Below are 27,361 nucleotides of genomic sequence, written 5' to 3' on the forward strand. Positions count from 1 at the left end.
AGAAAAATCACCAGAGGAAACAAATCAATTTACATGTTTGTGTGCCAACATCTATACGTGTAAGTTATTTTGTAACTTACACATGTAAATGTTGACATATGTGTCAGCTATATGTGTGAATGCTGCTAATTACTCAGGCTGCAACCTATATATACTTTCACTTTGAAGGGGGAAATAAACAATGGAGGATTAAGGAGGGTTGGCCAAAATGAGCATGTTTTAAAAACCTAGCTTGCCAGGGAGCAGCTGTACATCCCCATATGGAAATATTAGGTCTTATACATGCATTCCTTTTGTAAAGTAGTGATTACTTGTGTAGATTTTGACCCACCCAAGCCAAGCCCAAACCACAGCCCCAACACACTCCCTTGCGGTTTCTATATATTATCGACATCCATGTTTAAATTAAGCCCTAAAACCGCCAGAAGTGGAAATTGCAAATAAGCCTTCTAAAATAACTCTCAGAAGCCATAAAATATTCATCCACTTTTTCATATTCCTTATCTTCCTCTCTTCTCTCTTCTTGATGTGGGCTTGAATTTAATGAACTGGATACATATATATTGTATATAACAATGTAAAACTCTCAATAAAAAATTATATGCATGCACTTTAGTGGTATTTTATGGGGAAGTTATCATAAGAACAGTCATACTAGGTCAGACCAATAGTCCATCCAGCCCAGTATCCTTTTCCAACAGTGGCCAATCCAGGTCAAAAGTACCTGACAGAAACCCAATTAGTAGCTACATTTCATGCTACCAAGGAGTGACTTCCCCCATGTCCATCTCAAAGGCAGACTACAGACTTTTCCTCCAGGAACTTGTTCAAACATTTTTTACACCCAGATACACTAACCACTGTTACCACATCCTCTGCCAGTGAGTTCCAGGCTTAACAATTCTTTGAGTGAAAAAAGATTTCCTTCTATTTGTTTTATAAGTATTTCTGTGTAATTTCACCAATTTTTGAAAGAGTGAAAAATCGATTCAATTTTACCCATTCTTCATCATTCAGGGCTTTATAGACCTCAATCATACCCCCCCCCCCCCCAGCCATCTCTTTTCCAAGCTGAAGAGCCCAAACCTCTTTAGCCTTTTCTCAAAGGAGAAGTTCCATTGCCTTTATCATTTTGGTCGGTCTTCTTTGAACCTTTTCTAATTCCGTTATATCTTTTTTAAAATACTGCAGCCAGAATTGAACTCAATAGTCAAGGTGAGGTTGCACCATGGAGCAATACAGATGCATTAACATATTCTTGGTCTTATTTTGCGTTCCCTTTCCTGATAATTCCTAGCATCCTGTTTGCTTAATTGGCAGCTGCCACACACTGCGCAGAATATTTCAGCATATTGTTTACAATGACACCTAGATCTTTTTCTCGAGTGCTGACTCCTAAGATAGACCGTAGCATCAGGTAACTATGATTCGGATTATTCTTTCCAATGTGTATCACTTTGCATTTCTCCACATTAAATTTCATCTGCCATTTGGATGCCCAGCCTTCCAATTTCCTGTAATTTTTCACAATCCACATGTGTTTTGACAGCTTTGAACAGTTTTGTGTCATTTTGTGTCATCTGCAAATTTAATCACCTCACCCGTCGTTCTGATTTCCATATCATTTATAAATATGTTAAATAGCACTGGTCCCAGTACAGATCCGTGTGGCACTCCACTATTCACCCTCCTCCACTGAGAAAAATGGTCATTTAACCCTAGCCTCTGTTTTCTGTCCAATAACTAATTCCTAATCAACAGAAGGACATCGCCTCCTATACCATGACTTTTTAATTTTCTCAGAAGTCTCTCATGAGGAACTTTGTCAAAAGCTTTCTGAAAAATCTGGATATACTACATCAATTGGCTCACCCTTATTCACATGTTTATTCATGCCATCAAAGAAATGAAGCAGATTGGTGAGGCAAGATTTCCCTTGGCTGAACCCATGCTGACTCTGTCCCATTAAATCATGTTTGTCTATGTGTTCCATAATTTTATTTTTTATAATAGTTTCTTCTATCTTGCCCAGTGCTCACATTAGGCTTACTGGTCTGTAACTTCCCACATCAACCCTTGAACCCTCTTTAAAAATTGGCATTACATTGGCCACCCTCCAATCTTCAGGTACTATGGACGATTTTAATGACAGATTACAAATCACTAACAGCAGATCAGCAATTTCAGGTTTGAGTTCTTTCAGTACCCTGGGGTGTATGTCATCTGGTCTAGGTGATTTATTACTCTTTAGATTGTCGATTTGGCTTAGTATGTCTTCCAGGTTCATCGAGATTTCTTTCAGTTCCTCCTTATTGTCAACCTTGAAAACCATTTCTAGTACAGGTAAATCTCTTATATTTTCTTCTGTAAAAAAACAAAGCAAAGAATTAATTTAGTCTCTCTGCTATGGCCGTGTCCTTCCTGAGTGCCTCTTTTCTCCTTCATGATCTAACGATCCCATGGATTCCCTCACTGGCTTTCTGATTCTGATGTACCTGAAAAAGGTTTTACTGTGAGTTTTTGTCTCCATGGCAAGTTTTCCTTCATATTATCTTTTAGCCTTCTTTATCATTGTTTTACATGTAGCTTGACAGTGCTTATGTCGCTTCTTATTTTCTTAATTCGGATCCTTTTTCCATTCTTTGAAGGATGCTCTTTTGGCTCTAATAGCCTCTTTCACTTTACCTTTTAACCATGCTGGCTGTTGTTTGCTCTTCTTTACACCTTTGTTAATATGTGGAATACCTCAGTTCTGGGCTTCCATGATGGCATTTTTAAACAATGTCCATACCTGCTTCAAAGTCCTAACCTCTGCGGGCGACTCTTTCAGATTCTTTTTAAACATTTTCCTCATTTGCAGTTGCCCTTTCAAAAATTAAATGCTGCTATTGTAGATTTGCTTAGTTACTTTACTCCAGATATCAGCTCAAATTTGATCATGTTATGATCACTGTTTTACAGCGGAACCAACACCATTACCTCTCGTACCATGCTTTGCATTCCACCAAGGACTAGGTCTAAAATAGCCCCCCCCCCCCCCTCTTCTTGGTCCTTGGACCAATTGCTCCAAGATGCAGTCATTTATTATATCTAAGAATTTTACCTCCCCAGCACTCCCTGATCTAACATTTATCCAGTCAATATTGTGGTAATTGAAAGCACCGATTATTATAATGTTGCCCAATTTGCCAGCTTTTCTAATTTCTTCATCTGTCTGTTTGTTCTGTCCCAGCTGATGGTAGTATAGCCTTACCAGTATGCTCTTTCCATTCACACATGGAATTTGTATCCACAAGGATTCCACATTGCTATCTGTTTCATGTAGAACATTTAGGGGCCCTTTTATTAAGACACGTAGGCGACTATGTGCGTACAACAAATGTCAGATTAGAACTACCGCCCAGCTACCTCATGCCCTGGGCAATAATTCTAATTTTGAAGCACATACAAAATGCGTGGCAGAAAATGATTTTTATTTTCTACCACGTGGCACTCACTGGGTTGTAATTGGCAGTGTACACGTGCTGACGATTAACGCCTGGTTAGCGCAAGAGTCCTTACCACTCAGTCAATGGGTTGCAGTAAGGTCTCAGGCCCAAAATGGATGCACGGAGTTTTTTATTTTGTTGTACGTCCATTTTTGGCAAAAAAGGCTTTTGCAGGCATGCTGAAAAATGGACCTGCGTGCGTCCAATACACGCGTCTACACCAGCACAGGCCATTTTTCGGTGTGCCTTAGTAAAAGGGTGCTTTATTTTGTTTGACTCAATTCCCTCTTTAACATATAGCGCAATCCCTCCCTCCAATGTGATCCACACTATCAATGCGATATATTTTGTATATCAATGTGGACTACTAATAAGTTTGATTATTTTAGCACAAGTTGAGTTATTTTAGCATAGGGTCCCATTTTATGCAATGAGACCCTGTGCTACAACAACCAAACTTGTGGTAAAATTACCCAACTTAACACTAACCCCCGTTAATAATTTCCTTCCATAGTCATTGACTGGTGGATGTGGCCCATATGCATGGAAATGACCTCTTATAAAATACCAACTGGTACAAAAGTAAGCACTAGTAATAATGGCCAGTGGGCATGCAGAGAGTGGAGCACTCAAGTACTCACATAGATTATAGACTAAAATACCCCCTAATTCTATAAAAATCACCCAAAATTGTACAAGCAAATTAAATAATGAGCTAATTCATGTGCTAAAAATATGTGTGCATTAAAACTAGAGATACTCAAAGGAATATATGGGTGTCTCTAGTATTAGCACGCACTAAAAATTAGTGCACACTAAAAATGCTAGCACATCTTAGTAAACAGGGCCATTAGGCATGTACATTTGCACCACGTTTCAACTGGTTCAAATGGCCGCAACTAAAGTTAGATGCGATTCATGGGTGTAAGTACTATTCTATAAACTGCGCCTAACTTTAAGCATGGGTTATAGAATAGCACTTTTTTGTGCCAATTTTTTCGGTGCCATATATAGAATTCACCCCATAATGTGCATACGTACTTGTCAAATGCTGGCAAGAACATTACACCAATTCTAAGCACTTGCACTAGTAGCAGTTGATAACAACAACTAGGTTCCTCCAAGTCTTTACAAAATAGGTTTCATATGTACAATTTAAGGGGTCCTTTTACTAAAGTGCACTGAAAATGGCCTGCGGTAGTGTAGACGCATGTTTTGGGGGTGTGTAGAACTATTTTTTAGCGCACCTACAAAAAAATGCCTTTTTTGCCAAAAACGGTGTGCGCTAAAATGAAAATTCCCGCATGTCCATTTTGGGTCTGATACCTTACCGCCAGTCATTGACCTAGCGGTAAAGAATCGAGGCGTTAATGAGCTACGCACATCAAATGGTACTTGACGTGTGTCCATTATGCGTGCACGAAAATAAAAAATATTTTTCAGACATGCATATCAGACGTGCGCCAAAATGAAATTACCACAAGAGCCACGCGGTAGTCGGCCGGTAACTCCATTTTGGTACACATTGGGTGCACATAGACGCTTACGCGGCTTAGTAAAAGGGACCCTAAATGTACTTTAACTTTTTAACAGGACACCTAGGTTATTGGGTAGGAAGGTGCCTATTGTTCACCAATTTTATAATGACACATTGGCACCTATATGATTTTATACAATACTAACATAAATTCTGTAGAACTTGTGCTTAGATCAAAAGCACAGACATTTACGCCTGCTTAGGAGCAGTGGTAAATATTAGCATATAAAGTGCATGTGTACATGCATATATTATAAAGTACACACATAAAGGGTGACTGCACTCAAGCTCTACCCAAACTTCTCTGAGCGTGCTTCTTCAACCAGTGTGCACCCCAATCACATTCCCCCAGATTGTATATATGGTGCCCATATTTGGATGCTGAAATTTGTGCATGGATCAAAGATGTGCATGCAAATTAATTAACTAACAAGCCACTAACTAGCAACAAATGGATGTTAACAATCAATTATTGCAAATAATTGACATTAATTAGATTTTGCACATGCATCTTCCTGTACTGTATTCCTTAATCCTGCTCGCCTAAATCCCCTATCATGCAACTCAAAAGGGGGTTGTGGTAGGGGCATCGCAAACATTTGTGTGTGGAATTCTAGAATGCCACCATTCCTATGCTCAAATGCCAAGAGTTGGGCTGTGTCGGGTCATTTTTTTAGCTGTTATATTAAAGACGTCCTGATATCCTCCTTGAGCTGTACTCACTTTTTTGTTCATTGCAAGAGTTGGGCATCAACATTTATACCAGGTTTCAGCTGGTTTAAATACCGATGCCCAAATTTGGGTGCAGGAATGGGCTCCAAGCGCTAATTTATAAAGAACGCTCAACTCAGAGCATTCTTTATAGAATAGCATTCTAGGTTTATTCTTTCCAATGCCCGGAGTTGGGTTCACCATTTGATGAGTCCAGACCATTGCAGGTACTTTTAGGTGTGATCTCATTTTACAAAAGGCCTTTTGTTTCCTCCAATATGTGAAGTTCAGGTTTCTAAAAGTATGTTGGAAAAGGGACATTCAAATCTGAATATTCAGTTTGCAGCTTATTTTTAAAAAGCTTTGTCGTATGTTGAGCATTTTGTAAAATGCAGATAACACAATGGGAAGAATATACATGTTTAGCAGTACATAGAGTGGGAAAAGCCATGAAAAAAAGTTAGCCCCTCCCCCCAAAAGAATCATTGAAGGCTATGTATGCAAATGATAACGCTTACATGTTCAACTACTGGATTTTGCAAAACTGCACATCCAAGTGGAGCCAGTTAAGGCATTGAGCACTAAAGCTCAAACTAAATGAGAATTTAGCTGACAAATATGAAGATAGCAGATGAATATACTACTGGTGAAATATTTTGCAAAGTTTGGTAAAATACCAATAGGTATATAGGACTAGATTCTATATATCACTCCTAAACGATTGGTGCCAAAATGAAATTCACCTAAGCGTATTCTATGAACTATGCCTTAATTTAGGCATACTTTATAAAATAAGCCTAAATTTCCACATGGTATATAGAATACACCGAGCGCCAGTCCACGTGACTAAATTTAATCATGGGTAGTTACACCAAGTAAATCCTGACACCTAAATTAGGTGTGATCTGGATGTATTCTATAAGAATGCTCATAAATTTTAGAAACACCCACAAACCGCCCTTTCCACGCCCATGGCCAAACCCACTTTTCAACTATGTGACTTAGAATTTACATGCAGCATGTTATAGAATATGCTTAATTAGTGCAATTAATGACAATAATTGCTTGTTAATTGGCAATTATCAGTACTGATTGGTTTGTTAACTAATTAAGTTGTGCACACAAATACAGAATGCAAATGTATTTGCGCACACAATGTAAGTCATGCTATATAGAATCCGAGGAATAGGAGTCAACATTCAAAGCAATTTATAAGGTAGGAGAGGTCCCTGGATGTTTAAATCACTTGTCAGGGGCTAACCGTGGATATTGAGCAGTGCTTAAGTGGTTAGTGTTAGTTACTATGGTACTTTTTAAGTCTATGTGCTTTAAAAATGAGCCTCTAGGACTACTGGATAATTGTTTCCAGTTTTGTTTAATTTGTAATCCACACTGAGCTCATTATTGGTATATGCAGAATAGAAGACTTGTATAACATACCATTAGTGCCGCTGGATATCTGCAGTTAGCCCCTAAGCCAAAACCAGCTACTTCATGGGCAATCCAGGGGCAGAGACGCCACTTAGGTGGTTAAGTGCCAATATTCAGTGCTTAACTGCATAAGGTAACCACATAAAACACAATCCTATCTGTATGCAGTTAAGAGCTGAATATTGCACATAACCCCATAAGCGTTAGGCTGGATATTGAATGCTGATGCCTAGAAATGGCCCAGATTTGAATATTCGGGGATAATTTTAATGTCAGCCAAAGACCACTGACCACTTCCTGCTGACTATTTATCCCATAATTTATAGGTCCACCCAATCTGTGCCCACAACACACCTCTCTCAAATCAGTGTGTCACAGCTATACACATAGAAGTAGAGACTCTCCCAAAATAATTACTCACGTATAAATTAAAGTCATCCACATGTTCTACAAGGACATCTTCAATATATCATATCTAATGCCATTTCATACAAAGAAAAGATTTGTTTTCACTCAGTGGTTCCTGTATGGATCACTCTTAGGAAGAGCTAATAAAAGAAATTAAAACAATTCAGTTCTCTCCAGAACCACCACGGCTACCAGAACTCTGCTCCACATATCCAATGATAACAAATGGCACAGATCAGGTGCCATTAAACACAGGCAACTAATCACAGTAAACACTGTTAATAGATTATTCTTATTATATATTCTTGGTGATGTATCCTTTCCTTTGGCTGTGTCAGGAAATACGAACTCAGTTATGGCTCAAGGGGATATGTCATCTGAAAGCTGAGATCAGAGGTGGGTTTGTGATACAAACCTGGATGTTAAAAATACTTGTTGCAGAAAGCTGACTCACTGCTGACAGCTGATGAGTTATCGAGCAGTAGCTGTGTGATTCATCAGAACCAATTAAAAACAGTATGAGTCTAAGGAGTATTAAGGGATATGATGATGTATTACCATACAGAAAAAAGATGGGATGCCATGACAACCCAAAGGTGGCTGAACCCAGTGGAAGCAGGTTGCTTTTTTTCTCTCTAAAAATAAAACTAAATATTAAATCCCCCAACTAAAGCCGAAATGTAGGTTACACTACAAAATATAATTTCATACAGTTTATGCAAAATTACTGTGCAGTTGCAGCCATACAACAGTGGATGCTCAGTTTTAAAGTCAATGAAATTTTCCTTTTGAGATAAAACATAGATTCATATATAGAAGAATACTTTGCTACAGTAAGGTACATGAACCGGTGGACTATAGTTATTGCCAAAAAAAAAACCAAAAGGGCCTCCAAGGAGGGAACAATAGTGCAATCTTTAATGGAAGAGACCCAACACGGGCCGTGTTTCGGCACCACATGCGCCTGCCTCAGGGGTCTAAATCAATATTTTTAATAACTGACAAATGTCCAAAATTGTACTCTGGGAAACTTCCCACAGCAAGTCGTTTCGAGAGACTCTTGACGGAACAGCTGATTCCGAAGAGCGGACATTTGTCAGTTATTAAAAATATTGACTTTCACCCCTGAGGCAGGCACACGTGGTGCCAAAACATGGCCCATGTCGGGTCTCTTCCATTAAAGATTGTACTATTGTTCCCACCTTGGGGGCTTTTTTGTGCTTTTGTTTTGGCTCTCTTTATTGGTGTACTTTTGAACCCTCTCCTTTGCTGCTTGCACTATAATTATTGTTATTATGTTTAAAAAAAACATTCTAAGGTTCTGATATAAACTTGTTCCCACAAACACAGAGGGGTAAATTCTATAAGTGGTGCCTAGAAATTGGCGCAAAACATTTTACGCACTGAACGTTATTCTATGTATCCTTCATAAATAGCACGTAGGGCATAAACCATGCCTAGCTGAAGGCACAGGAATTACAGGTGTAAATGCTGGCATGTAAGTTAGGCTGAATTCTGTATTTACATGCGTAAAATGTTGGAATGTCCCTAGCTATCCCTCTAAAATTTATGTGAATTAGGGTTTATGTGCAGATTGTTATAGAATATGATCTGTGCATCACTCCTAATTAAGGCCAAATAATGCCAATATTTGGTTGTTAGCCAATTATTAGAGCTAATTGGCTTGTTGAGCAATAAAGTTGTGCATACAGATCAGCTACATGCACTGATTTATGCATGCAACTTTAGTTGCTGTTTGTAGAATCTGGGGGAGAATGGGGGGGGAAGTGAATTAATTCCTACATGTGGCAATAATTACTTTACAGATGATCTAACTATTCTATACTCCATTAAAGACCAGAGTTACCTTTAAACTATAAGTATTTGTATCCAGCTCTTGTACGGTCACGTCTCCTTCATACATGCAAAACATCATTGAACGATCTAAACAAAATACTCTAACCACTTCTAGAGATTTCTTATCTATTCACTATTCTTGTGGTAAGAAAGCTATCTACAAATCTGTTCATACTGCAGGCTTTTCCTATCAAAGCCCTAAAAAATGGAATTCATTACCTAAACATCTTAGATTACTAGTAGACTACCCCCAGATTCTATATAGCATGTCTAGAGATCCGTGCCAAAATCCAAGCATATTCTATAACGGCACACATACGTTAATTGGCTTAAAAAGCAAATCATTGTTGGTAACAGCACTTAACAAGCAATAATGAGCAATAATTGGCAATAATTAGAATTTACAACACAACTCTCTGTGTATTCTATAAAGTACTGCGCCTAAATTCTAATGCACGGAGGCAAAAAGGGCTGTGGTTATCGGTGGGGAAATTGGCATTCTTTGGGCGTTCTGAAATTTACACACATAGTTATACAATATGGATCAGCATGCATAAATCTGTGTGCCTGGATTTACGCCATGTTTTCATTGGTGTAAATGGATGCACGTAGTTTTAGGCACCGTAATATCAAGTGTATTCTACATACTGTGTCTAAATCTAGATGCTGCTCATAGAATGTGCTTAGACTGCACTGTTTTCTATGTGGATTTTTCAGGTGCCTTATATAGAATCTCCCCCTATATGTCCTTCCACAAAAAGCTGAAAACATTCTTGATGAGTGCTGCTTTTAATAATAACAAAATATGATTCAACTGTTAACGGTATTACCTGTCTTCAACGCTTCTCTAATAGTAATAATCTATGTATTTTGGTGTGATTCAATAATCTATGCTTACTGTTAACCTTTTATTGTTAGTCAATGCTATTTATTGCTTGTAAGCAAAACTGAACCCAAGTCAGTTTGGGATAATGTGGGATATAAATATCATAAATAATACATACATACTAATTTGGACTATACCAAAAATGCATTCCAGAAGCAGCTGTTCTTCCTCACCTCACTATTTCCTTGAATTCTCCAACTGGATTCCTGGCTAGATTATATAATTGTTCTAAATTCAAAATTTACAAGGGCCCTGTTTAAAAAAAAAATGTGTTATCCCCATTCCTCTAGAAGAAAGAAAGAAAGAAAGAAAGAAAGAAAGAAAGAAAGAAAGAAAGAAAGAAAGAAAGAAAGAAAGAAAGAAAGAAAGACTTTTGGAACCTATGACTCAATATGTAACCAGTGAAAAACTGAAATTAAAAATAAGACTGGGCTGATTGAATATTCTGATTAGGAAGGAGTACGTCTGGCTATGCACATGGCCATATATAATAGTATAGACCTAATTTGAGGCCATTGCCATCTCCTATACTAGTATGAACAAATTTGGGGCCCTTTTACTAACATGCGGTAAAAATAGGCCTTAACATGCCCTTATGCGGATCACACAGCAAGGCCATTTTTACCACAGCCATAAATCCTCTGATCATCTATCTGTTTGCTAACTACTTAGTGCAGGAGCACTCACTCCTTGCCCCATCATGCCCCCTCAAAAAAAATGTAAAAAATATTTGTGCACGGTTAGCACACAAATGCCTACGTTTACTTAGGTGCGCAGTAGATGCGTTAGCAGGTTTGATGCGCGTAAATGATTTACACATGTTAAACGCTAACACGTTAGAAATGTATAGGTGCATTATCATTTAACGCGCCTTAACTTTAAAGGTGCATTATAAATGCTAATGCACCTTAGTAAACATACCCCAAAGATTGCAAAGTTACCACAGGATGCCTGAACACGCCCCATAGTACTCCATCTTTTGCTGCATTAGATGCGCATCAGCCTCTAATGCAACTTAAAAAAGAGCCCATTTATTATTAATAATATAAAGCTTTGTTCACTTTATTTTTGTAACTAATGTCATCTGTAGTATGGGTCTCAAATATTCAATCTATATCAATGAAATCAGAGAAAGGATTTTTAATTGCAATTATTTTCAAAGATATTTAATATTCATTTGTATTATATTACTGTAAAAGTCAATTGTCAAAATGTTGAAAAAATGCTTCACTCTGCACTACCAAAATTAGATACGGGTTGGATTAGGACTACGTTGTCTGTGATTTACTTATTTTAAACAATAAATCTAGTGCTCCATTCAGATCTCTTTTTTAACAGAAATGAATGGGATAGGAGGCCAGACTGACTAGAATTCTCCCTTAGGGCCTCTTTCATAAATAGATTTTCCCATTCATGGGTTTACAGAAAAATCTGTATTGAATAAGACTGTTGGCAGAGGATCATTTGGTACTCCAGTTGAAAGCAAAGAAATGCGGAAAGTAAAAGCTTTAAGCAAAGCCTACAAACCTTAGCAGACTACTGCAACAGAGGGGGAGCCCTACAATCTCTTCCATGTTAGATTCTATCAATGTATAAAAATAAAAAAATTAAAAATGCCCCCAGTCCCTTACCCTTTACGTTTGGTGTTTCCTAACAAAGGTGTTAACTTTAGAGGAGTTAAGGACTTGTCATATATACAGTAAAATCTGAAATAGAAATTGAAATGATGACCATCGCATTTCCTAATACATTTAAATTGTGCTTTTTTATATAATGTAGAAAAATGCATTTTAAACTGCTGAACTAGTTGGCAAGAAAGTCGAACTGAATGTAATGTATAATGTTGATATTTTATCTCCCCAGACAGAAATCATTTTGCATTCTGATGCTTTTATTAAAGCTTCTTAGTGTGAAAATAACCCCAATATATCTAAAGAACAACCACTAGAGTGAAATCCCAATGGAAGCTTTTATGTGAAATTATTCTTTAAATGAAAAGAAATTACAGTCTTAAATAATGATTTGGAGACAATCACTGCCATAACCAGACATAAAAATGCACACTAAATATAGTTCGATACAGTTCTCTTCTACTTCCATATATTTATCTTAGAGATATATCAACCGTGCACTTCAATTGATCAATCTAAAAAAAAATATTGAAAATTTAGCAAAAGAAAAACTAACCCTATCACTTTATAAAATGTTTAATTTGACAGCAATACTCAGAGCTAATTTTAAGGCCTATGAGTAAGGCTCAGTATGGAAATCAAATTTGAGGCCTGATAAATGGATCCCTAGTTTGACATGTTAGCTTTGTACAAAACACTGAAAATTATTTTTCTCTTTAATGAGTCTAAATCTTAGGTTATAAGTTAATAAACCACAGGAATGCAGACAAGAAGCCATGTCATACTCTGTGGAATGCAGAGAAATTCAAAATAATCAGATCGATGTACATCATATGTTATCGCATTTATGAAATTAAGTACAGGCCTACCTTAATGGAGAGATCTAGTAGCCATATTTGAGATCATACAGTTAATTTCTTCATATATATAATATTGAGTTCCTTTTAATGGCTTCCAAGTCATGCACTGCATAGCATGCCTTCCATTTTGTAGTGTACAGTAGCTTAAATAGCCCTAGTAAAAACTGGAATCTTTGTAGGTTGTGATACTTTTTTAAGTGGAAAATGGTCAAACTGCATTCACTGGGACAAAGTCTATGTGTAACCTTTTACCTGAGGGACATTACACCAATGTTCACACTGAAACTATACGAATACTTTTGTTTCGGAACTTGCTGTAGGTACAAAATGCATATGAACATTTGAACCTTCTTATTGTGTGGGTGCTTGGTTTGAAAACTAATCAGTATAAATTAAAAAATGCAACTTACATGCATTATTTTCCTTCACAGATCCATACATGGCACTTAGAATGTGACTCCTCAAAATGCAACTAAAAGGGCACCTTTTGTTCCATATCACATGTGGTTTCAGCTGCATTTGCGGAAGATAGGTTTTGCACAGTCAATTTATGTGGGTAAATTGCTACAAATAACTGTTAAAATTGCACTCTAAAGAACCAGAATCCCATGTACTGTCATTTTTGGTTAGTTCTTTGAAGAGCAGCACGACCTACAAAAATCCAGTATCAGTCAAGAATCATGCACTGTCCCAATGAACTTTTCTGTTGTGTTTATTCAGGTTCAAAGATGAACTGAGTTCCTGCTCTAAAGACAGAATGGCCAGACCACTTAGTTGTTCTTTGAACATAGCTATCTGAAAGTATCATTGTTAACTTTGGCTTCAAAAAGCATCTTTAACACTTGCTACTGACAGTGGAATTGCAAGCAGAATTTTAAAAGCAAAGGCAGAGTTTGGAAAGGAGCAGCCAAATGTCTTGATTAGCTGAAGAATTTGGATTGCTGTCAAGTTTGGTAGGTTTTTCATGCAGAACTTGTGGTTTTACAAAATGCTCTATGCTATCCAGATCACAGGACACACCCGCCTGAACAATTCTGTCCAGACTCATACAGTGTTCTCCAAATAGTGCTTTTCTGAGCTGGTTTTTTTTGCACAGAAACTCTAAGCTTTTGTAAAATGTTTCACACTTTTAGAGGGAACACTTCATTAAACCTACAGCTGTGTCAGGAATGAATAACACATAATCCAGTCTTTAGAATTTTCTCAAGCTGCATCTTCAAGGTCATATTATGATTTCCCTTCCTTTTTCTATGAATTCTGACTCCATGCTCATTTTACAAACCATTTCCTTAGCAGTAATAAGTGCAGATGTAAAACCTGTTTCCCTATAGACTTCAAGAAATGAAATTATACTTTTAATGTGCTCTTTAGCTACATCGAATTGCATGCAACAATTCTGATATGCTTTTACTAGCTGTGCTTATAGTGACAAGTAGATCAGACCAAATAATCATAGCTATGGAAAATTCAGAACTGCTCATTTCAAGCCCTGCTACAAGTCTTGCCTCATTCTTTATTTTGGAATCACATGAAATATCAGCAGTATTATAGAAGGTACTGTTGAAGATTTGAATTTGGTGTCTAGTGATATGACCCTACACTCCTATTGTAATTCAAATAAGAGTTTCACTGTCACTAAGGTTTGCATGATATACAAAATGTCCTGCCATTTAGAGAATGAGAAAAAAATGTGCATCTAAATTTCTAATATGCCTGGGAAATGTGATTTGTCCTTTGCTGGCTGACAAAGTGCACATGCATGTGCTAAAATGCACTTGCCCCCTATGTAAGACTCTGGTAGAAATGAGGATAAAGGAACTTCAATGCATTCAGAGCAGGTGAGACTGGGGTACCACTGGAGACACAGGCACCACGGAGAATCCCAGGGGATCAGAGTAGAGGAGGTTGGCTTGGGTCAAGTCAGGTCAGGTAGGGAGTAAAGAATGGATAAAACTCTTCATTTGTGTTCAGCCAGGGGGTGAGTGAATGAATAAAGACAAGTTGCTTGGGATCTTTTGGGGAGATGGATGAAAGTATCGGGTTCATGTAAAGCTAAGCTGGGATCTGCGTTGGAGTGAAAGGGAGTCAAATGTCCAAGACAGAGGTGATGGGGTCAGCTGGTGGAGAGGTGAATTAGGGATAATAGGAGTGCAGTGGATCCTTTGGAGAATGGCACCAGGTATCAGCTGTATTACTCTCAAAATGATAGCGCCTGCAATTTGAGTTTTGGCCTAAACACTGAGAAAATAATTTATATTGTGAAATCAACAAAAGCAACAGAAAACTATTTCAAAGTATCCTTGCCCTGATCCCTTGATGCTGGGCTTTCATATTGGCAGCCCTTACTAATCAAATTCAGTTTAAGTGATTCTGTTATACCCTTCCTTATGGAATCATTTCCAGACAAAAACTTGATTATTTATTTGTTACATTTGTATCCCACATTTTCCCACCTATTAATCGTGTTCTGGAGGTTTAAACCATGTTTTGAAGTAAATGTTGCTTATTTCACTTAACAAGTATTTAAGCTTTCGTTTATAGAATACTAGACTAAATAGGTATATATATGCTTGTAATTTAGGTGCCAGCTCTTACATCAGCCATATTGTTGGTATAAGTGATCATGCCTAAATGCTGAAGATATGCATGTAAGTTATGCATATAAGTTTGAGCCCTACCTGTACACCCAGACTCTTCCTATTTGTATATGCCTAGAACAATATGCGCTATGTAAGATATGTGTGTATTTACAAAATAGCGCTTACATGGATGTTTGGCATTTACATGAGTATGTGCACACATACATGCATATATGCCATTATTCTAAACATTTATGCACATAGTCAGCACATAAACATTGTCACTCACTTATAGGATTATCCTCACTTGTGTTATTCATTTTGAATTAATGGTCTTATGTATGGTTAAGTATTTTTTTTATTATTATTTTGTCACATATGTTTGTGCATCATTGGTTGAAACTATGCTAGCTTCTACCCCAGATCCAAAAATTATTGATTGCCATTTTTCTATGATTGATTTTGGTGCTACATAATGCACAATTAAACCCTACTAAATACACTCATTAACCATGATTTGTTATATCTGGTGCAAGATCCACCAATATTTTGTGGTCTTTGTTTCTTTCATAAGAGCTGCCAGTCATGAAGGTCTTTGCTAATGTTTGTAGCTCTAAGTAACTTTTAATAAAAGAGTAAAATTTATCTTTTAATTATACTAGCCACCTTTTATCGAGTCTCGCCATTCGTCAAAATGTGTTTGCTATTAACTTCTTTATTTGACAGAAGTCATACATTATCCTAGATGCACTGGGCCTTTTCCTACAATTATGTCAAAACTTATTCTGTCCAGGGAGCTAGCTTTGAGGGGTTTTAATATATATAGCATGTTTTTTTTTCTGTCATATTAGCATCTGTTTCTAAACTCCTGCTTTGCTTATTAAGTTCTTTGTGCTATAGCTGTCCAGTAGCAAAATTTTCACTGCCAAGAAGTGATTTTTCTGATACAATACTTAAGTCAAAATCATTAATGAGGTTCTGTCTGCATGTTTTCACCATGCAATCACAATCAAATTCAGAAAAACTTTAATAACACCTGAGTTTGCATGAACTGTTCTTGCTTTTTTATTTTTTATTTTTTTGCTTGCTCCACTCCAGATAAAATATGTTCTGACTCTCTCTCATTCTCAGTCTGCCTGGTAATTTTAGATTACTATGCTAGGCTATGCTACTGAATACAATATACATTTGGAAAGATTCAATGCAACTTTGCATTACAATAAAGTCCCAGAATGTCTATCAGTTGAAAGGTGGTGATGGGATACATGGTTGCTGACTTCAGGGGTGAGCAGGCACTACAGAACTCATTTTCCTGCCCACAAATGGATCCTTTACTGTGGCAATGGAGCAAGGCTTATCAACACTGATCCTGGCCTACTCTGTGTCATATTCCCTTTTATCACTCACTAAAATTTCACACATAACTTTGTGTAGCAGTCAATTACAATTCTACCACAATTCTAAAATAACAGAAAGGGGTTGGTTCTTTCTCCTTTACGTCCCATCTATTTTACCCTGTAGTCTTTTCGTTCCTCTTCATTCCCCTGAAGCTCCTCATTTTAGCATTTTCTATTATTATCCCTCTACAGTTGTCTCTCTCCATTTTTCTCTTCACAATTTCTTCGTCTACTTTACTTTTTCTCTCTCCCTTCATAACCTTTCCTTTTCCTACCTCTATACTACATACTTTTCCTTTTACTTCCTCTGTCCCTTTCGCTGTTTCATCTTTCACCCAACTATGTCATCCCCCACTGCTTCCAGACTTCCTCATCACTGTTGGCTATTGATACTTTTTCTTTGTGCTCCTGCTTTGTCTCTGCCTACCTTACACTACATACTGGCCTCCCTTTCTTCATGGCCTAACCTCCATTATTACTAAACTCACATACTAGCCCAGATTCCTTCCAGTAACATTCCAAAAATCTTTTCTTGAGTGCTATACTCACATGCCACTCTCCCTGTCCTGAATGCTGCTTCACCTCTTCCTACAGGCTGCACTTACATGCTGATCCTTCATGCTGTCTTTAATGATTATTCACTGGTCCTCATTACTCCCCTCCCCCATTATCACTTGCTGGTCACCACCCATCCATGCACTGACATGTTGGCTGACATGATGGCATATGCTTTCTGGCCTCCTTTACTTAAGCTCACACTCTGCTCACCATTAAGTACTTTCACATTGGGAAATGCAGGTTACTTAGCTCAGATTGTTGCTTCCTATCTTCCCCTGATACTAAGATGAGAAAGGAAAGAACTAGTGCTATAGGCTTCTATGATATTTGTGAAGAATCTATTATGGCACTAAAATGTTGTGTTTCTTATAACCATCATGATATTTGGAAATGATCTATAATAGTGATACAAAGATCCTATAATTCAACAAAATAATGTAGGTAAGCAATGCAATTTATCACCTGCCAGAGTCACAGCTCCAACTCAAAATGAGGCCCAATGATACTTTAACAGCAATAGCATAGTACACAAGTACACTGACTAGAGTCCTAGCCTATAGGTGATTTACTATTCAGTGCTACCCCTTCAGTCGTTGCACTAATACTAGACTGGTGGTAGTGGTGCAACTGGAGCATCATGATGTTCTTAGTCATCGTCAACCTGTGTCATAATTGGATGCTGAACAGCATTATTTGTACAAGCTCTACAGACTTCATATCTTGAACTTCAAGCCTATTCCTGTACATGGCATACGTCTGACCCTTGCTTAGTACTTTGTCTTTAAAATCTGAAGCCAGTGGCGACTGAGATATGGGTGAACAGAGCCCATTGAGCTCCAACCATGGAAATTATACCTCCTTCCATTTTTCATGGGAAGGGAAGTTGGGAATATAGAGATGAAAGTCAGTTTGCTGTGGCAGACTGAAATTACAGGATTCTGACCACTCCTGCAGCCCAGGCAGGAGTGTTCTTTTGGTCCAGGCCCTGGTGCAACTGTGCAATCTCTGTCAACTCAAAGGCAGTTAAAACAACAATATTACTATGATTTTCTACACCCTTTGTATGTTCTCTTTAAAAATAAATATGTTGTTTACTGCAGTGCCATGAAATTTATATAACAATGTCTTGCCTGGTCTCATTCTTTGCAAGTTAGCTTAAGCTTAGTGACCTATTTGCATATATTCTCCATTTAAACTTAAGTTATCCCCATAGCCTATCAGCTGATTACCAGCTACTTCTGTTGGATCATTCAAAATACAATAACCCCTGTGTCACATTTTTCCCCATAATCTTGCAGATTCATATTTAGATGATATCTTTCAACAAACCCAGTTGAGAACTGGAAATCTGTATCATTTCATCACTAGACTAACATTGATTAATAGGAGATGGGAAAACTTCTAATTTTATATTTGAACATAATAAAAAAATATAAGAACAGCAATCCATGATTTACTGCAGAAGTACATTTCTTTTTTGCATATTCCACTTCCTAAGATGGGACTAATCAGTTGCTGAGATTTCTTAGAATTGCTGGATTTTACATAGATGTAAGAAACCTGCCATTTATCAATTCATCTTATGCTCACAAGAATAAATTTGAAAGACTATAGTAAGTAGGATTAAGATTTTGAAATGTTTGCAAAACGTTGCTTAAATTAGCTATATTTTAAAGGACATTTAGGATCAGATGTACTAAACATCCTTCCCACAGACACAAAATGTGGAAAAAAAACCCTTTATTATATGTAAACCTTGACCATGTATTTTACAAAAATGTGATTACATCTGCAGAGAAAAACATCTGGCCTTTAAAAATATACAGTAAAATAATAGATGTCAGATGTACAACAGGGGTGCTCTCAACTTGTCTGTTTAAGAAAATGTTTAGGGAATAATCTAGGTTAGTGTTTTTAACTATGGGTGAACCAATAAGATTCTGCCTCTCTTTCACTAAATAATCTATTTAATATGTATAAAAGTAGTCTAAACTCAAATGATAACAGGTAGGATGCTTTTCAAAGGTTAGGACATTTTATCTTGTACTAAACTAAAAAAAAGTCCTGCAATAACTCTATTGCTGTACACCCTAAGGTTGTAGTGATCCTTTCAATCCTTGATCGTTCTAGGTTAGTCCAAATTGTATCACATTTATTATCTGCAGGAATCGAAATAGATCCCCCCCCCCCCCCCTAGGTAATATGTGATTCCAGCCAAACCTTTCCCAGATACACTCTCTAACCAGCATCATTGTGCTAACACTAGCGAGCAAGTATCAGGTTCTTTAACATCAATGAGCAAGATTGCAAGGTTTTATTTGAAAAAACAATAGCAGAAATGGAACAGGTGAAAAATAATATTTACACACTGCCCTAGTCTGTGCAGACTGTGAGTTAGCATTTTCCCTCTTTGCTTGTGGTAGTTACATAAGTCCTACTGTATACACTGACTTTTCTAATGGAAGCAGATTTCATATTATTTAAAAGCAATTACATTCATCATGGTTTAAATCCTTGCACTAATATTGTTTAAACCCTTGATTTTTTTTTTTCTTGGCTCTATCTTGAAGGGCTGCTCGTGGCTATGATGTTCGTCTAACCTCACAAAAGCTAGGCGTCCCGTGGAGGCAAAGAGTAATGCTGAATCTAAAGCCTTCAGAACCGAACTGAACCGGAACAAAAGGCGATCACACTCAGGAGTTCGTCGTGTCAGTTCCTTACCCTTAAAAGCAGAGGAAAGCTAATAGGTACCCGTTGCATTCTCGTTTTTAAGCAGTTTTGCTTATATTTCTGATCTCCACCACGTCGAGACAGAGATTGCACTTTAAAATTTTATTTGCATATATTTCAGTGTCATAAGGGAGTAGCAAGAAGGAAAATGTTTGACAAAACACAATAAACATAAGAGCTTTCTTGTTTGGTATAAGAAAGGCAAAACATTTAGCGATCAGGTACCCACCCAAGGTATACAGGGCAAGGTTGTACCAGCAAGGCGAGGGGCATAAACAAAAGATAAACTGCCACGGAATACTGAAAGGAGAAACAAAGCAAGGTACTAGGAGGAGGTTTCGGGAAAAAGATCAGAGGCCAGACATAATATTCTCAGATAATCAGGTCTAGGGCATAAGGCGCAAGTCAGAGGACAGGGGACTCAAGCCACAGTCCTCTTGAAGGCTCTAGGCTTTCTTCCCCAGAGGGATATGAGTACCAGAGCTTTGTATTAAGGGGCTGCTGTATTTCTGGATAGCAGTACATGTATAATTTCATTTCTTCCTTTTTTTTGGGGGGGGGGGGGGGAACCATGCCTTAGGTAGCTGTCCAGGGCCTCCAGTTCTTAGACGAGTTTTAGAAGAAAATAATTTAACATTGTTACCCGAAAGAAACATACAACTAGCAAATAATCACTGGAAGTACTGTGGAGACTTTACCCAGTCTCATAAAAGTGATCCTAATGCCAAGATCTCTCCAAAGAAAGAATTAAAAGATCTTTACCAATGTACAGTTATCATACAGTGATCTTGTGGCTATATATAACGCAAATTAACATACTGATGTATGAAAATATCAAAAAGGCTACCTTGGAGACTAGATTAGAGGTCAGTTGGTTGCAGATGGAATTCCTGCCTGTCCGCCGCGGATACTCTGCTCGACTACGCGTATTCTTAAGCAATAACAACGTAATCCGTATTATCCACCCAAGAATACCCGTCACCGAAGAGAGCCAGAGAGCTGGAACTGCGCCGGGCAATAAATCCATAACTAAAATTCACCAAAGAAGTATCCAAAGGGTGACTGATGACATCCATCCCAGATCCAAAGTCTGTAGTCCATTCACTGAAAAAAAAAAGTAGAAAATTCATGCATTGCAAAACTAATGATTATGTTCCTTTTTGCCATCATTATTGGCCATCATTTATACAAAAATATGTTCTCTACAAGGGGCGGGGAAGATGCATCTTACCTTATGGTTTCTAAGATCTTCTTCTTTATTCGCTTAGTATAAAATCCCCAGATCTTCTCTTAACAACTCTTGCTAGTCATTTTGATTGCGTATCCCTAGCAGCAGTAAATTCCTGTAAGAAAATGTATAGTTAAAGTACATATATAAACATATACATTTAAGGAAAAGTGCAAATCACCCAAACGTACTGCTAAGAACAAGTAATGCGTTCAATCGCAACACTACTGCCTACCAGCTAAGCAAGCAAGGGTCTACAGCATTACCCATCTCTAAATGTTTCAGGACTCCTGTAGAGATAACATGAAATATTCAAATGTTCAAGGGACAGGGTAATTCCATTTCCTTTCCACTACATCTCTGATAACTGGCAAGTCTAGGGTCTTCAAACTACTTAAGTGGCTTAAGCTTCGTTTTGCAATATGATAACAGGTTTCATATCTTTTAATACATATAGTTTAAACATTACGGTGCAGCTTTTGAAAAAATGTCTACAATGCCACTTTGCAAAGGGTAAGTCTACTAAAACATTTCAAGAAACAAATTAGACATATTCTTTCCACAAAGTGGCTCAAGCCTTGGACATCAGATCTACACGATACTTGAGCTCTGGATTGCCTCTTATCAATACGGCTCTTAGTGAAGAAAGCTTTGTCTCCAGATCATGCTGCCGATATCCTTCTAATAAGGCGTTTTTTTTTCACTAAGTAAGTAGAATGGGCAGCTACTACACCATCATTGGGTAGTATACGTATTTGCATCAGTTACGAAGTTTTAAATTCGGTTTTCTCTGAGCCCCGTAGGCAATGAAATACGGATGTTTGGAAATACATCACTAAACTTTAAAAAAAAAAAAAAGTAAATTAAAAAATAACCAAAAGTAAGACCAGTATATTTTTTTCACAGTGAGAGCACTCAGGCATACATTTTCCTTGACTCTTCCAGTAGTTTTCAGTTCACTCAAATGTTGAGAGTTAATGTGATTTCTGTATTCAAAATCTGTGACTTCAAGTTACCAGTAAGTAATATTAATCATTTATCACTATTGGCTTCTCAGTCTGTTGAAAAATGAAAACGGTTGAATGGTGCCTATGCAATTTATGGTATATTTATCAAATATTTCCTAAAGCCAATACCATTCTTTTAATTCTGTGTTGCATTTAATTGCTAAATTAGTAAATTAGTTCAAAATAAGCAATTGCAGATTATATTCAAAAACTGTAAAGAATTTAAAAAGAAATAGTACAAGGATTGATCGTCTTTTCTTACTATTTCAAACAAAACTCAGTTTGTCTTTAACTTAGAACGGAAATGCAATCCATTTGAGAAAGTGCATTGGACATGAAACACGTCACCACTAAAATTTTCCAATTCCATAGCAACAGATTAGCTATAAATTATGATATTAACCTTATCCAACGTTCATACTGAACTTTCCAGAAAAATATGCAAAAAGAGATATAATCACACTTCCTCTATAGCAGCTAGTAATTTAAAATATATAATAGTTTTATATTCTTCTAGTGATTTGCGTTTAGATGTTCACTTCTGAAGGAAAAAAAAAAATCATCACCTACATGGCAAGTCCTGATTTACATCAAGCTTTTCGTTCACCCTAGAGCAGGCTGCAGTGATAAAGTCCCCTGTGGAAGAGATGTACGAAAATGGTAGCTTTCAGGACTCGTGAGGGTGGACAGCTCCATTCATTCTCAAAAGCTTCAAGTAGTTGTTTCCTGCACTGAAAAGCTACCAAGAGGCTAACTCCAGCTACCAATGCTTCATCATCTGAACAAGGTAAGATCACAAATATTTTCCTTAAAAAAAAAAAAAAATCCCCTTTCCAGCTTTCAGTGTTTCAACATGTTTCCTCATATTGGTGCTGGTAACATCACCAGCAATCTCCCAGCAATAGCTCTGTGGGGCTTTCCTTTGCTCTCATTTCAGTCTGCCACAAAATACCAACACAGGGCTAAGAGCATTAACTGTAGGAGAGAACCCCAAGCTTTTCATTGAATCAGCCTGTTCCCCGTTGACAATATATTTTCAAGGCAATATCACCAGCACTCTCTGAGGAGACATGAACCCTTTGCTATCCCGGCAGCTCAGTTTGCCTCCCAGCGCCAGCATAGGGCGAGACCACCAGAGCAATGCATTTGGAAGATTAGTCCTGTCTCTCAAACCTTCAGACTGCCTCCTAGTCCTAGTATAAGCAAGGCGAGATCACTAGCACTCCAACAACACTGCCTCCAGGGGCAAAGGCAGTGTATCTAACGTCCTCAGGCTGTAGGATTTCCCTTCCCCCTCCCCCAACAAAAAATAATAAAGTAAAACACTACTGTCACTAGCGATTGCTAATCAGTTTCCACCCTAACTTGCATGGGATTGTGTCTATGATATTCGTGATACAACAAATTGGATGTGTTTGTATCACCTTTGGCTATTGATTCCAAGCCATGTATTTTATAAAGTATCGTCTAGTTTCTCCCACAAAGAGCCATGTAAGGTTTTCGGTGGGTTCTTGATAACAAATCTAGTGATACAGAGATGGTCATCAATGTCTTTAAAACGTTAGAAAAGCTTGGCATCAGTACTGGATTGTTAGGAAAGAAACCAATTAAAAGAACACTTTATAGTTTGATTGCAAACGTCTACATCTTGCTTTTACGATTTAAAAAAAAACATCTGAAAAAATATGGACCGGGTTTTTTTTAAACGTCTATATCTTGCTTTTATGATTTAAAAAAAAATCTGAAAAATATGGACCGTTATGAGTCAAAGCTAGTAGTACACAAACGTTGCAAACGTTTCTTGTTGTAATACATTTGCCTATATTTGTTTTGAAGGGTTCCATAGTGGAAATAATATCTTTACGTTGTAAAATGCTCGCATCGTCACAATCACAAATCGTTCGTCTTACAGATAATAAAGTGTATTGTACAGTACCTGATAGCCAGGCAGTTCTGCAGGGAAAGCAGCACTTACCCTTTCATTTCTGGTTTCCATAGACCCACCAACTGCTGGAAAAAAAAAAAGCAGATTGCTTCTCGGTTCGCGGTGGCAGGTGGGGATGGAAAAGCTGATTTCCTCCCAAAGCTGGATTACCGTGTTAAAAGCCCAGAGCCCTTAGAGCCCGAGGTGTCCTGGTTGCTTGCTTCCGGGTTCTTCACGCCTCGGCGGCTATTGCAGCTTCCAGTCTCCGGCCCTTGCTTTCAGCTCCAGAAACCACAGCGTAGAAGAAAAAAAAAAAGCAGCAAATGCGATCAAATCGATCTGATCTGCACCATCTGCCTCCTGCCACTACACCCAAACCTTCACATCTGAAAAGGCAAAAACCTGACAGCTCCCAGCACTGGGCTGCAAAGAGTTCATATTTTTAGCTGAGTGTAATTGGTTCTGGACAGCATACAGTTACAAAAGCTGCTGTTAACCATCCAGCAGTGGATCCCAAACATGCTAATGGTGGATTAATTGAAGGAGATCTGACGTGGAAGCTTCACAGTCTCTTATTCATGACTTCCCAATGGGAAAGGACCAATGCCTTGTGGGACTATGGGAACATACAGTCAAAAACTGCTAAGAAAATGCTTCTGTGTTCACAGCACCTTTCTGTGATAAACAGATGTCGACTAAAAACCATTTAGCAGAAGAGGAAATAATGGGATTTTCTTCAGAACTGTTACTATCACCCGTCACCTTCCCTTTCAAGAAAATATTTTGTACACCAGGCAACACGTTCATTGCTTGAAGATATTTTTATCAAGATTAGGCACTGGCTTCAGACTGAAGCAAAGTCCTGCAGTGCAACATAAAAATCCATTATCATAGCATGTTCCGTTAGTGATCAGAGCAGATTCAGAGCATGCACTGAAAAACAGCACAGCTAATTTCATCAGTACTGACGCAAGGTCGATTTAACGCTTTTTGGAGAGAGCTGACTTTTGAACAGGCATTTAGTTCTCAGAAATGTGACTTAAATCTGAGTTAATTATGACTCTTGTATGGAGGAAAATGAAAAGAGGGATAGGGTAGAAGGATTTTCAGGGCTACAATCTCTCCTGAAATGCTCAAATTTCGAGCTGATCGCAGCTTTAATCCTTCCTGACTAGTGAATTCACTGAAGACCGTAATAGCCCCTCTCCTGGTGTATAATGCATCACCAATGCACCCCCATGCTGGCACTGTGAACTAGAGGAGCCCAGTTTGTGAGATTATTTTAGTGTAAAAATATGGCAGTGTCTTGCTTTACTTCTGCCTCCTGAAATTGGATAGGTAGGGAAAGTGACTAAAGATTCTTAGATGGTAAAGTAACTGCTGTCCACGTCCGTGGTGCTGAAAGAAAGATGGATAGCTATAAATCTGTACGCAACTTTCGCGCAGGGAAAATACTTATTAGCCGTTAATATGCCGCTCAATTATCAAAGTGTATCTCGGTGTCTATAGATGTCACCTGTGCTTTACCGATGCTATTCCTTTAAAACTAATGAGAAGTCCCTGTTCTGTTCACTTTGCATGACGAAAAAAAGAAAAAGGAAGCTAAATAGGACAATCCCAATTTTTTAAAACAAGTCTTTTTATGATAATTCCTGGGTTAATAGAATAGGTCTCCTGGGAGTCTGGTAATCTTTTGGAAATACATTTATCAATTCTGAATTCTGAAAATATATCCCGAAGACAAATCAAACAGTTTATCGGTTCTTTTGTTTCGATATACAGTAATTAACCATTGTTGCCTACCTAAATTACATTCCTGGCTCACAGTCACAGAAACAAACGTAATAGCACCAAATCTGTTTGTCGTTTGCATCAAGCTATTGCCCTCTGCTGGTTAGACTCATGAAATTCTAACATCCAAAGAATTTATGGCAGTAATGTTCCTCCGTATATATATATTTATATTGAAATTAAACTGTTGTCTTTGCATTGTGTGTGTGCTTATTTTTTTTAATTAGGATTTGGATTCTTCAGACATATTGCACATTAAGAAAGACACTGGTGTTCTTTCTGTTCCTTATCGACTTTCTTAACAATTTAAATAAATTATCCGTGAACCATTTTGTAGACAAGTGAAAAGAAGAAACGAGGCACCAGATGCTGAAACTATGTTGTAAAAATAGACAAGGAAACTTTCCATAAGATACCATGCCCTTGATTTTGGAATGCGCAGCCCTCGGGGGGGGGGGGGGGGGGGGGGGAGGGAGCTCCTCCTAAATAAATGATTTCCATAACAATAAAGTAGCACCCGGTTTTCGTCTCCTCCTATCCTCCAGTTTAGTGCACAAGCTAGCCTAAGGTCCTTAGAAGCAAGGGGGTGAGGGGAGTGCTGTAGGCATGATCATTCAAAAGTTTATCCTTTGTTTTACAGAATTGGCTTTACACACCCACCAGGCCACTTGCTATGATAATGGTTTAATTGTGGGAAGGGCAGTTCTTCATGAAAGGAAATAGGGAAATAAACTGAATTGCCTCCGAAGAGTTCAGAAGATGAAAGAAACATTAATTATAGTTCGGTAAGGACAAGCGATGTGTATTTTTAAACTGGATTACTTTTTAAGTCTCACTCGATTACAGAATATAGCAGGAATTCACACTATGCACAGATTAGGCATGAATTCTGCTTATATTGCTAATATATTATGCCTAGGTAAAAGAATGCAAAATACTGTTAGGGAAATAAACTCATGTAGCTTGTTGGGTAATTTGTTGGTCGTGAATATTGATCAAATATTAATTTTGCATGAATTCTAAATATACAGTACAATGCATCTTTAGAATTTTATTTTAAAGAAGACACCCACAGATAGACAGTGTTGGATAGACGTTTCTTCATTTGGTTTGTACATTAATGGAAACTGTACATACTTTATGAACAAAAAATATTATTGGTTCTTATGCTATGTTCATACAAAATGGAAATAGATCTACAGTTTTTCACCCTTATAAAAGAAGCAAGGTTGGTAAATGGAAAAGTGTGCCTGGTAATATCGTTTTTATTATATGTTAAATGCTTGATTTATTTGGAAATCCAGTATTCGAATATATATCATTCTCCACCTTTCTTTC

The sequence above is a fragment of the Microcaecilia unicolor genome, chromosome 6 (genome assembly GCF_901765095.1).
Source record: "Microcaecilia unicolor chromosome 6, aMicUni1.1, whole genome shotgun sequence".
In the NCBI taxonomy this organism is placed as follows: Eukaryota; Metazoa; Chordata; class Amphibia; order Gymnophiona; family Siphonopidae; genus Microcaecilia; species Microcaecilia unicolor.